Source organism: Rhinolophus ferrumequinum, chromosome 12 (assembly GCF_004115265.2).
Source record: "Rhinolophus ferrumequinum isolate MPI-CBG mRhiFer1 chromosome 12, mRhiFer1_v1.p, whole genome shotgun sequence".
NCBI classification, from domain to species: domain Eukaryota; kingdom Metazoa; phylum Chordata; class Mammalia; order Chiroptera; family Rhinolophidae; genus Rhinolophus; species Rhinolophus ferrumequinum.
In genome coordinates, this window is record NC_046295.1 from 24,592,139 (window position 1) to 24,605,988 (window position 13,850).

Below are 13,850 nucleotides of genomic sequence, written 5' to 3' on the forward strand. Positions count from 1 at the left end.
CTTACCTGTTTATGCTTCATCAATCAGCTCAATGGGAGATGAGCTTAAAAGGCAATTCCTGGGCTCTGGATGTCCCCTTCTATGGTGAAGATCTAAAGACTTAATATTCTGTCTATTCTGGATTCATTGCCTTTAAATATGGTTCATTTTATGCAACAGGAGATAATGACATATTGTTTGAGGAAACTTGAGTCTAGCAGACTTCCCTCTATCAACCTCACATTATAAAATTCCTAAGGAAAGTTAAAATATAGACAGTCATCTGCCCAGGGAGTGGCGAGGAATGCCGTTTTTAACTTCTGAAAGTTTGAAGACGAAAGATCAGGAGTGGGGAGCTATAGAGAGCACTAATTAAGAATACAGTTTCTGGAGTCAGGCAGATGAGGGTGTGAAATCTTCATGCGACTAACTTGCTGAAAAACTGGCCAGCTCATTTCCTTTTCTATGTCTCAGTTACTACATCTGTAAAATGGGGATGATTATGCCTGATTCAGAGAGTTGCTATATGAGGAAAATATGATGACATACTTGAAGCCCACATGAAGTACCTGCAAACTGGGAGTATTTAATAAATGGTGGCTTTCTGTTTTTAAGTAAAATAAGGTGGTATGTGGGAAAATGAACAAGTAAAAGACCAAAAAACATGAGGTATAGGAAAAATGATGGAGAAAAAAAGCAGTATGGCCTTTAGTGACCCTGTGAAAGGAGGTGACAAAGCAAAATGGGCTATTCTGCACCCAATGTCACTTGCCTACCTGGCCAAGTTCCCTATTGGTTTATTACTTTGATAGTTATTGATATGTGTGTTGTGAAAAGTCATGCCACTCAGGAGACTCTTAAAAGGTCATGAACAAAAGGACTGGACAGATGATTGTCACAGCCTGAGCGCAACTAGAATAATGCTGATTCTGCACATTGCAATGCTCCATTTTCTCTGTTGCGTTAGGGCTTTTTCTTGTCTAGAGATTCCTGATTTCAGGATAAATTAAATCTACTCTGTTAAAAATAAGACTCTTGTATGTAAGCTAATTGTATATATATAACCATCTCATTGTAAAATGCATCTTTAGAGACAAACTATCAAAGCCCTAAAATTATTTTTAGAATAAGAAGCTATGAAGCCAATTTGTGTTTCAGATTAGGTGGAACTTCCCCAGTCTTTGAGGATGGCATGATTTCCCATCGTTCCTTGGGGGTCTCACCTGAAATAGAATTGGAGGGAAAGGCAAAGTGATTGACAAGGTCAGGTGATGTGAGCTCAGGTGTCCTGCTGGGGGGCTCACTTAGGATTGCATATTAAAGGCAGCCGCAGCCCCCCGTGTTGGTTTGTGCTGCCCCATGCAGACACTGAGTCAATTTTGTGCTAAGTATTTAGTGTACAGATTAGCAAGTACAAAGTTTGAGGGTCTCAGTGCTTCTTCTTTCAGAAATAAGCAGGCATAGTTGTAAGATGAGGAAATTGACGGGGAGCTGACATGATGCTTTAAAAGCATTCTCTAAGCTTTCTATATATTTCTGTGTGTTATTACCAGGTTCTTTGCATTTTATTGTATAATTCCATTCTAAAAATATTGATTATCCCTCCACTCTCCTTGAAAGCATTAATTAATGTGCTCTGTACCTAAAAAACAAACTGATATTCATTAGGTACCAGCTTTGTTTCTCTACATACATTAAATTAAATCTTCACTCTGAAGTTCTGCAGTAAACATCGCTCTATGAATTTCACATAGCTAAGATTTCTAAGATATTAAGTAACTCACCAAAGCCAACTCACTGAATGATAGAACTCTCATTTGAGTCTAAGATGCATATACAGATGAGTAAGATGAAACCCCTGCCTTCAGAAAGCCCAAATTTCTAGGAGAGTAATGTATTAGTAGGTGATTGCAATCCAAGATAGACCAAGATTAATGCTGTAATGAGTGCCTGACTTAGAGCTTTGCATGTAATAAGCATTGTATAAATGTTTATGGTATTAATGAATAGAGATTCTTGTATGCATGAAAAATGTGGCTGATGACTCTAAAACACCTTTAAGTATGAACTCTGGACTAGTGCTCATATGTTAATAAATACATATTCAACCAAGGAATAAGACAGTCTGTGAAAGAAATGGCGTGGGGCTTGAGTGAGTTTCATCTGCTATCTTCAGAACTTTTTCAGTAACAACTTAAAAATATTGGCTCTCAGTGTTTCTGCTTGCCACTCTGATCTTATATACCTCTTCCGTGAAGAGAAATTGTGCTATAAAAGATGAAGTCATCATGGGCCACATCTTTGTAAGGCCTCCCCTTGCTTACCTATCCCAGACATAATGGATGTCTTAATCTCAAGTATGTTCTGATGTATTTGGGGTCCTAGTTAACCAGAGCTGAGGTTCTTTTTTTTTTTCCTGATGAATGGAACTGAGGGGTATTCTTCCCCTCGCCATGTCACCTCCCTAAGCACCTACTTGCATCCACAAATATAATTAAATATAAAAGATTAGAGTAAAAATAAAACATCGGAATCCTACTCTTCAGCCAGGATGAAAATGGGAAGCTGCAAAACATTTATTTTAAGAGGAAATGGGGGGTGGGGGCATTCAGGGAAAAAAGATTCACTCAGAAACACAGCTGGAGGGCTGGAGAAGAATGAGGGACCATCTTGACAATTTAATTTAGTCTTGCAACCCAGTCCTACTCAGTCATGAGGCGGTGTACCTGCTGAGGCGGGGCTAGGAATGTCGACAGCTCCATCTGTACACTAAAGGAACTCACTCAAATGGTGAAACATCTAAAAGAAATACCCAATTACAGGCTTCTTAATAAATAGCTAAAGTGTGGGAGCCCTTTCTCATTTTATAGCAAACTATTGGTTCATCGGCTGTCATGTCAGGAACGCTGGTGTCTGAAGACGTTGGTGAAAGTCTGTGCCTGGGGAGCAGAGTGTGAGGGCACACCGGTTGCTCAGCTAGCCCTGAGAGTGGCCGCGGTGGGGAAAGCTGGATCATTCAAGCCCCAGTTTTACCAGCCTGGATGTCAGAAAATCTTGAGTCGGCAGCTGACGGAAGGGCAGCCGAGGCACCCGATGGTGAAGCAGTTTCTGGAGACATCCACAAAATGCCGTGTGGACTTTGCAAGATGTCTTCAGTGAGCTGGGATGTTTTCACTCTCTGAAATAATGTTTAACTTTCTATCTGCATCAACATGGATAATTCTCAAAAACAAAATGTTGAGTGAAAAAAGCAGATTGCAAAAGGATAAGTACAATATGCCGCCACTTACATATATGTTTAAAATACATGAAACACTGGAATCTATTTTCATGGATGCTCATAAGTATATATATATATATACTAACCCCCGTTTTTCAAAAGCATGAATGGAGAGGAATACAAATTGCTTCAGGATGAGAGTCAACCTCAGTGAAGATGACCTCTGAGCATGGGGAACCTGGCAAGGGGTATTCTGTGCCTCTACTCTATACATTTTTCCTTTGAAACATTTCTGAAGCCAGTTTGGTACAATTTTGATACTCGTTATATTTAGGTGATGGGTTGTTTTTTCCTATTCTTTATAACACATCTGAAAGATTTTGTATGTAAATATTTTCAAAACAGAAAAAAGTTAGGCTCGGTTGTTAATGTTGAAACATTTGTTCATACAGGCTCATGCGGTCTGGGGCCTTTTGGCTACATTTATAATTTTGTTATCTTTATGGAAAAGGGTTAAAATTATCCCCAGGATCTACTTTCCTTGAGGATTAAACACATGGAAAGTTTCAGCTTTATAATTTGGCTGGGTTTGAGTTATCCATACATAAAAAGTTATCTTTAATTGTTGTGAAAGTAGAAATGCGATTTTTTTCATTATCCATGCATAACTGAAAAACAACTAATGACATTATGTTCAACTTCTAAAAACTTTACCGTTTGGATAAGATTAAGCATAAAGTGTTCAGACTCCAAAAATGATAATGCATAGGAAAGTTCTGATTGAATGAGAAACTATCCCATGCAGGAAGTCTGTATGTAATTTTAAGCATAGTCTGCTCAACCATGAATGCTATTATCTATTAGTCCATTTCAGACTATGCTATTTGTATCTACACATGTGTGCCATCTTCTTGACACAGTTTTTGGTTTCCATTGCTGTATTTCAATTAAATAGAATAGAAAATGGAGTCCTAAATAAATGATTCCTTAACTTCAAAGAAAATCCAAAGGTTTAATTTTTTTATTTTTAGTATTCTAGTATTTTTTTCCTTCCTCCTCATTGGACATCAGAGGGGATAGAAAGTAAGTAGACTTTATATTTTTATTAAGGAATGGGGCACAAACTCATGAGATGAGGAAGAGTAGGTAACATTTCTTTGAATCCAACAAATAGGACAGGAAGTCAAATGAAAAGTGATTGCAGAGATTTTGGGGTAAAGTTATAGTTGATATTCTTGTGTGTATTTATTTATTTATTTATTTTTTCTGGGAGGAGGGATTCTTATAACCGAACATCTGATCTGTGCTAACTAGAGTATGGATGCTATCCCAGTGATCCTGCGCAAAGACAGCACTTCCTCAGATCCTACCTGCCCCTCCCATTATGCAAACTCTCCACATCCCTCATTCTACACCAGGACCTCATTCTTGCTTTCCCTTCCCCTTCAAAAATGATGAAACCTTTTCCATCATTTCTCTCTCTCTCTCTCTCTCTCTCTCTCTCTCTCTCTCTCTCTTTCTCTCTCTCTCTCTCTCTCTTTCTCTCTCTCTCTCTCTCACACACACACACACACACACACACAGAGTCATTACATCCTATCTGGTGTTGCTGATAACAATTTTATGGATATTCTTCTTTTCTCCAAGAAGTTTGCAGTTTCTGGAGGGTAGGGACCTCATAATGTTTTCCATTTTGTTTGTTCTTTAGTTCATACAACAGAAGCAGTAAATGAGACAAACAGATAAATTCTATCTGTTAGAATTTAGATAGATAAATGAGATAAATGAGACAAACCTGGAAAAAGACTTTATTTTTTTCATGCACAGGAATTGGAGAACTGAGGGTGGAATGCTTTGTCCAAGGATGTGTAGTGAGGGTACTAGTGTGAGTCCAGCCCCTAAACCCTGTTGGGACAGAAGCCCTGCCCTGGTCTCAAAACTGCTGTGTTAGGAGTCTAAAAGTTTGCCTCCCCAGGACTTGCCTCTCTCTATATTAGCTTGATATGACAGGGGACCACAAACTTTGGAGTCAGACAGAACTGACTGCCTTCAATTAGGGAAGTTGTATAACCTTACTGAGCCTCAATTTACTTGTATCTAAAACAGAAATGTTGATGAAACTTGCACAAAACGTTTTGGTGGGAATATTTGTATGGGAATTATTCCAGTACAAATATTGGTATTGGAATATTTGTATGTAGTCAGCCTAGTACATAGCAGATGCTCAATAAATTTTAGCCTTTCTCTTCTGAGCTCTTCTTTTAGGCACCTGGTATCAGCTTCATATATTCCAAGCTTCCGGGCTTAATTCTTTTTCCAAATCAAACCAAATGACAACCACGTCAACTGCAAAACCGTCCTCCCTGTCTGAAGCTTCAATTATGTAGTCCTCCACTCACTATATGGACTCCATTTAAATATCAACAGCAACTCAATTTGAGTCCTAAATTTTCATGCCATTTGGACTTTATGAGTTGAGCTGCTGGCTCCTCTTTAAGCATCAGCCATAATAGTACTCAATGCCACACATTCTCAGATTTCTTTCCTTTACCACTGATCCCATGCTAGGATGCCCAGTGGCCAAGCCTTCCCTAAGACCATCTTGTATGAAATTGGAGCCAAGATAAGATTAAAATTCAGCTTCCCTAACTCCTAGTCATTTGCTCCTTCTATGCCGCCTGTTCACACTAGACACCCAATAAATAGATGCTGATTGATCTGTTGAAATATGGAAAGATGGACCAACCAAAGCAGAGATGCCATGACTGATTAAGATTGGGTAGACAACTAGGTATACTGATAGGAGGATGAGGGTTTAGGTATATTGAGATGGAAATACAGGGCAGAACTGGTATGGATGTATTGAAAAGATTCTGTTCTATTATAAGTCTGATGGTAGTAAGTAATTTAGCATGTTTAAAAAGATAGTATTCAGGAATGGTTTCTTTCCAAACAAGGCATGTTGAAACTATTCAGGGTCTAAATGGGTCTCTTTACTAAGGTGGCCTACTACCAGCATGAAACGTATCCATTCTTTCCTGATTCATTCAACAAACACAGATTGAGTACCATATCAGATCAGATTTGTGCACCTCCTCCAATTTCCTTGGCCTCACCTATCTCCTGGACCCTAGGGCTCTTGGTCACGGAGAGCTCTGGCTACAACTGAACTGGTATTTTCATGGCTGCAGCTGCAGTTACTCATCTTTCGGTAACACCCACTTTCTCAGTCTCCCCCAGTGAGTGCTGAGCACTGGTACCACTTCTGTTATGACATTTGCAATGGCAGCCACATAGATCTGGAACCCAGGCTTGACCTAACCAGATCTGTACAGACTCTTCTTCCTCCTACCCCACTGTAACTCAGAAGAAGCACCACAACACAGGGCATGCAATCCAGCTTCCCTAGTGACTGTGCAGGGGTGGTGATATAAGATGTTGGGTGGTTCACTGTACATCGGAGAACCTAGATCAATGAGAGAAAAGAGACAGGATATACATTTCTTTTCCTTCCTTCCTCCAATTCCGAGGCACAGTGATTGTGTTTAGTTTATCTGGCACATCTTTCATGACTGAGCAACTGGCTGTGTGTCTTGCAAATCTGCAGCGAGATTGATAATGGAGAGCTCTTACTGTGATCTTACATTTGTTTTTCCTCCTTTCATATTTCATTTCTTTTTCTCTCAGTCCTGGGATGGGCCTTCCAAATAAAGAATTAACACGTAAGGTTTGCCTTGAGAGTATCTCTGTGGAACCCACCCTGGATAAGAGAAGTAGCTAATGAAAACCAGACACCATGCTAGGTAATAGTGATAGTAGGAGAATGAAGATTAAATCAGTTTAAATATGGAGAGTTGGGAAGGTCTCTCTGAGGAGGTTATATTTAAATTGAGACATAAATTAGAAAGAGTGAGCCATGATAAGCACATACAGAACAGAATTCTCAGCTGCCAGAGTGGATAGCATGTGGCAGAACCCTAAAGCAAGAATGAGCTTTGGGTGTTCAGGGCACTCAAGAAAGATAAGGATGGTTGGAGTGTCATGATCAAGGTGAGAAGTGACTGACTTCAGGCCAGGGAGGATGCAAGAGCCAGTTGCTGTAGGCTGTTGAGTAAGTTTGGATTTTATTCTGTGATACTGGTAGCCACTAAAATGTGTTAAGCACAGATGTTACAAGAGAATCTGGTTGACATTTTAGTTCCAATTCAATTTGGGATTCTCCTTTATTTACTTCAATAAAATTTTTTACCTGTAATTCTAATAATAAAAGAAGAAAAGGATTATGGAAATAACTATATGGAAGTAAATTTTTAAACATATACTACGAGTTAACATAAGCATAAATATTATACACACACAAATACATGTCAAATATAGAATGTGGGTAAACCTGTAATTTCCACTCTCTCCCCTGTAGGAAATTATAATCTATTATAATACGACTTTTCTTTCGTCCAGCTAATCCAGCAGTGTTTGTTGATCTGATTGATTCTCCACTCTGCTCTGCCCATTCATGTCGGTTTATTTCATTGTATTCAAAAAAGTTAGCAGTATTTGTGCTTGCAATTTCTTGAAGTACAGAGTCTTTCTTGCCTCATTTAGAGTTTCTCATTGACTTAGTTCTATTGCTATGGCTAACATTAGTGTAATCTGCTAATTCACAACTTCACGGAAGTACAGAAGTACATTTTGCTATTGTGCTTTGCACAGTGCCCTCTATAAAAATGCTTCCTATACAATGTCATTTACAAAATGCCTGCTGCACCTGCCAGGGGAGGGTTGTCATAGACCAACCTGGGTTAGGGTGAAAGCGATATATCTTCTAGGCAGAGAAAGCTCTCCTCTATAAATCTAATGGCTTTTCTCTGTGGTTGTTGTTACCTATTTTCAATGGTTCCCAAATTGCCTCTCTGAAGTTAGGTTTTTAACCACCTCATGCCTATTTAAGTGTGTTTTATTAACAAAGAGCTGGCAGGGGTTTTTTTTGGAATAGTTTCACAAAGCACAACAACTCATGAAAATTAAGACCAAATACTGACATTATCCCAAGTCATACACAGGCAGGATTGGCAGTCACCAATGTGATATCTTTTATGGGGATGGGGCCAACAGAATTGTTGAGTTACAAAATGTATTATTTCTGGCCAAAAATTGCATCATGGAGATTCATCCCTTTTCTTTGGTTGGAAAGTTGTGTCAATTCGGGGGTAAGTTAGCAACATTTTAGCATGGATTCGTTCACATTGATTTACAAAAGACAGTTGCCTGAGATGGAATGGGACACGGGAGAGATTGTGACAGAAGAGGATAGATGCTGTCTGGAAAGGCAGCACTACCAGGGAGGTCTATAAATGGAGAACCCAAGAGAATGCAACTACCCAAGGGAGGTAGTTGCATCGGTGCTGAAAGCAAAGATGGTTGTGCGCCAAGTTCTAACTTCAGACTTTTGCCTAAGGCAATACTGTTAGATTTCAAGTCCCATTAAAGGACTCTCCTTTTCAAGCAGATGGTGGCTTCACTGATAACAAAGAAAACAACAGTGGTGGAGAAAAAATGGCCAGACCAATCTTCAAAGAGGCAAAACACCAAGGGAAACATTATTAACATTTCTTGGAGAATGAATCACTGGGGGGAAAAAAATCTTTAAATGGAAATAATACAATGGAAATAATTCACTGAAGAGAATCAGTATTATCAAATACATACGGGTGCTAGCTTTTTTTTTCAGACTTGCTGCCTCCCTGCTGATTGATGAGGAAATAGAGTTAAATTATGTCTAATTACAAATAAAATATAAGTGTTATAGACTAGAACATATTTTTATATTGGGCATATTTTGTGCCTAGCTGGAATAATTTAAGTGAATGTTTGAGAAGGTCTCTGAGGAGGGGATATTCAAGTTAAGCAATACAACTTGGAGTCATCAAAATAATATTCTGCCCCTTATTGAGAAACTTTTATTTAATTGAAAAGAAAATACAATGTTCTTTGGCTTTGCTAATTTCTAGAAATAACCTAATTTTTAAATTGCATATTGAAGAAAGCATTAATAGAATGAGTAAAATGAAAATTATTTGTTGCTTATGTATAGCCTATAATTTGATAAACACATGGGCATATGGATACTAAAATTTGCACATATGCTTGTATGTGTATGTATGGATCTTATAAAAGTATGAACCTGTGAGAGATATATATTTAAAATCAGTTGATGCAATTGATACCAGCTAAGTCTACATATTTCATGGACTCTGACATCACTGGGCCCATATGCCAAGCTCCGCCTGCAAACCTGGCCAAGTTTAAATCAGCCCAAGTATCGGGATTCTTTGTCATTAGTGCCACCATTGGCTGTTTTGACTCCTGATTTTTGACCCTTTATTTTACCTGAACCTTGCTTTCCTACTGGAAGTCCTCAACTCTCAATTCATCTGCATCTGGCTTCCATTTGATCTGTGGTTTCTGGGCACTACCCAGTCCTTTATGTTGTTTGTCAAAAATGTCTACACCTTCCTGATCCTGGCTGCTCATACTGTCTCCACAGTCTGGTGCCAAGAATGATCCTGAGGTGAGCATACGGAACTTCCTACCATCACTGGTTTAATGGGGATCTAAAATTTAGTAAGGTGTATGGCTTTGGCATACCAGCTTTAGTAAACTTGGTTCCTTTATTTGTGTAATCCCATAATAGACCTCTATCACCTATCATATATTGATGACCTGATCAGATTTGCTTTGTTAATTATCTTGTGTACAAAGATGAATAAAGCATAGTGTTTAATTCTCCAGGGCCTAGTAGTTGAGAGAGACACAATAATAAATAATTTCAATACAGTGTAATAAGTCTGTACTAGGATATTGGTTGACATAGGTAGGAAGAACAAAGAAAAGGGAATAATCAACTCTACTTACAGGTGAGGGATCATACATTCCTGCTGTCCCAGGAAAGCCATGGTTTATGACCCAATGTCCATTAGAGTTTAGTATTAGTCTCACTCTCTTTCATTCTCCAGGGTATCCCAGTTCAGACAAAAAAACTTATATGGTAACCCTACTTATACTGGAAGTTAGAGCAACCTTTATAAGAAAATTTAAGAAAGGAAATCAAAATTATAAGGACTTTGCCCATTTGATGAGAGAGAGAGAGATGGAAATTACTGGCAAAGGAAATAGGCCCAGTGGCCTGAACAACGTGTGAATCTGAAAAACGATATGTAGTCCATATGACTGTGCTGTATGGGAGAGGGGTCGGATGCTCTGCGTTGGAGGAGAAGGCAGGGGCCAGCGATGGTGAGTCTTCTCTGCCATGTCCAGGACCTTATCCTTTTTTTGTAGACATTGGAGTCCATTTAAGTTTTTAACCAAAAGAATAACCTGATTAGGTTTCCATTTTAGAAATAATGGGCAGAATAGATGAGTAGGAAATAAAACTTGAGGCAGACAGAATAACTGGGAGACCGTTGTAATAATCCAAACAAGAGATGTTGACGGACTAAGCTAAGGCAGAAGCAGTGAAGACAAAGAATAGAGAAGAGATTTTAAAGCTATTCCTAAGGGAGTTGATGGATGTTAAACTTTATCTGATTTGGAGGATAAGAGAAAAGGAAGAACCTAGATTATACTCAGTGAGCAGTTGAATGTGTAGATCAGGAGCTCAGAAAAGAAATATGGGCAACAAGAATAAATATGGGAGTGTGAATAGAAAAGAAAAGTCTGAACTGTAAACAGGTAGAGTCCAGAAACAGAACATGTCCTTCTAACTTTATGTGGACAATGTGAGACCATGGAATAACAAATGGAAATAGCGTTAGGGGAAAATCTGCAACAAACTTATACGTGTATGTCAAATTAGTTTTGGTTAAATATGGCAAATGTCGGCACTGGAGCTTGAAGTGCCAGCACAATTTTTGTTATGTATTGATTATATTATTCTCTTTGAATGTGTTATCACTGAAGTACTATTATATAATAGGAATTTCTTGTAGGAAGATCAAAAGTGCTCTCCCCGAAGATCCATTTTGGAATGATTAATATGTATAATTAAAGCTATTGGTAAAGGTCCCAGTCATTTTGTATGAGTCAGCAGTAAGCTATATTTATGACAGTGTGTAATTCTCACACTCCTTGAATTTGAGCAGAAGAGTGCCCTACTCAAAGAGCATCTTGTATTTGCCACAACCAAAAAGAGTTGAAGTACTTCTCTCAGTTGGCAAGTGTAGATCTCTGCAAATAAAGTTTTGAATAATATAAAACCTTTTGGGAACTTTTGAAGTATATTTTAGAATGACATTTCTAAATATGGCCCATATTAAAGAATGAAAATGTCCAAAGAAAAGATTGATACTTATTTGTTATATTCATTTTCTGCATTATAATTGTGCATTTTCTATCTCTTCTACTGAGCTATAGTAAATTCTGAATAGCTATGTTTATGTACTTAAAGGTGCTTAAATAATGATACATAAACATTTCTCAAGTATAAACATTTATACACAAGTATACAGTTATTCTTAAGGCTGAGGTTTTTCTAAACATTGGAATTAATTACAATACTTTGAAGTTGTCACACTCAAATAGGAGAAATGTTTTATAGTTTCTAAGAATAATTTCTGAAGCATTATTTGAACATTCACAATATTTTTTAAGTTACCAAGGCAAAAGTCTCTTTGTTATCAATAATTCATATCAGTAAGTTTCGTTATTTTGAATGATACAAATTAGAAATGAGTGCTAAGTCACACAATGTTTATAAATAAATTCATACATAATGAAACTTAAAAACAACTGGTATACTTTTTAATTTTTGAGGTTGTATTCACCAAAAAGATGGAACTGGTTTAAAAGCAATTAACATGCATAGTTTCTTTATAAAAAAAAAAATAAAGACAAATCAAAGGATTAAGTAAAACAAAATGCTCCAAATGTTTTCATCTATTTTTAGAAATTAATTTTAAGACCATCTCTATCATATATTATGTTTTATATAAATTAATGTGATTTATAATATTTTTAAGTGTTTTACATTTATTTAGTGGTATCTACATATATCTTAGAATGTAATATAAACACACAAACCAAAGTATTTTCAAAAAGCAGTTTAAAATTCAGTAATGTAATTAAGCAAAATTAACTCCCTCCTTCCTACTCTATTTTTTAAATCCCACCATATTTTGTAATCTTTGACCAATGGTTTTTGTTTTCAATGGGTAGGGGAGGCTACAGTGTGCCATCTAGTTCTCTTCCAGAACTAGCATACTCTTTATCCCAATTTCTGCGAATAATGGCTGCTGAGGCTGACTGCTAGGTCCCTCTCTGGGAATTGCCTTTGGCTGAAGAAACCTGCCTCACTCAAGGTTACCCCCTCTTCTAAGGGTGTAGCCCACATACTAAAAAGATTGATTATGAAAGGCACCAAAGCTCATTCCCCTTGCCTCAACCTGGGGCGTCTCTGAATGACCATCCCGAAGCTCTCAGTGGGATCCACTGATGACTGTACTGCAGCTGCATGACAGTTTCAGTCGTGTTTCTTTTACTCTCCTGCAGGTGTTGCTCCCAAGAATATTCCCTAATAAATCACCTGGATGAAAATCTCAGTTTCTCAGAGTCTGTTTCCTGGGGAAACCAACAGTTAGTGCCAATAATAGTCTGAGGAAGCAGGTCCCAAAATAGAATTTTGGAACAGGATCCCATCCCAGGTGGTAGGTGGATGCTGTGTACTTTGTGTCCCCCCAAAACTCATGTGTTGAAATTAAAACCCTAAAGTGACTATATTTGGATATAGAGCTTTTAGGAGATAAGCAAGGTTAAATGACGTCACATGGATGGGGCCTAATCCAATAGGACTGGTGGCCTTATAACAAGACAGAGAGAATGAGATCTCTTTTTCTTCACCACATGAGGACACATCAGCAAAGCAACCATCTGCAAGCCAGGAAGAGAACCCACTGGCACTCTGATCTTGGACTTCCAGACTCCAGAATTATAAGAAAGTAAATGTCTTTATTGTTGTTTAAGCCACCCACTGTGTGGTATTTTTTAATTTTTAAAATTGTTCAATGACAGTTGATATTCAATATTATATTAGTTTCAGGTGTACAGCATAAGTGGGTAAGCTTAGTACCCACCTAGCACATACATAGTTGTTACAGAGTTATTGACTATATTCCCTATGTAGTAATTGACTTCTCTTTGACTATTTTGTAACTACCAGTTTGTACTTCTTAATCTCTTCATCTTTTTCACCCAGCCTCCCAATTCCCCTCCCATCTGGCAACCATCAGTTCTTTATCTATAAGTTTGTTTCATTTTGTCTGTTCATTTGTTTTGATTTTTTTAGATTCCGTATATAGGTGAAATCATACAGTGTTTCTTTCTCTGTCTTATTTCACTTAGCATAATACCCTCTCAGTCCATCCATGTTGTCACATGTGGTAAGATTTCATTCCTGGGGCGGCCAGTAACATTCCATTGCATATATGTACCACGCCTTTATCTCTCAATAGGCACTTCGGTTGTTTCCATATCTTGGCTATTGTAAATAATGCTGCAGTGAGCATAGGGATGCATATATCTTTTAAAATCCGTGTTTTGAATTTCTTTGGGTAAATACCTGGAACTGGGCGGGATTGCTGGTTCATTTGTTAGTTCCATT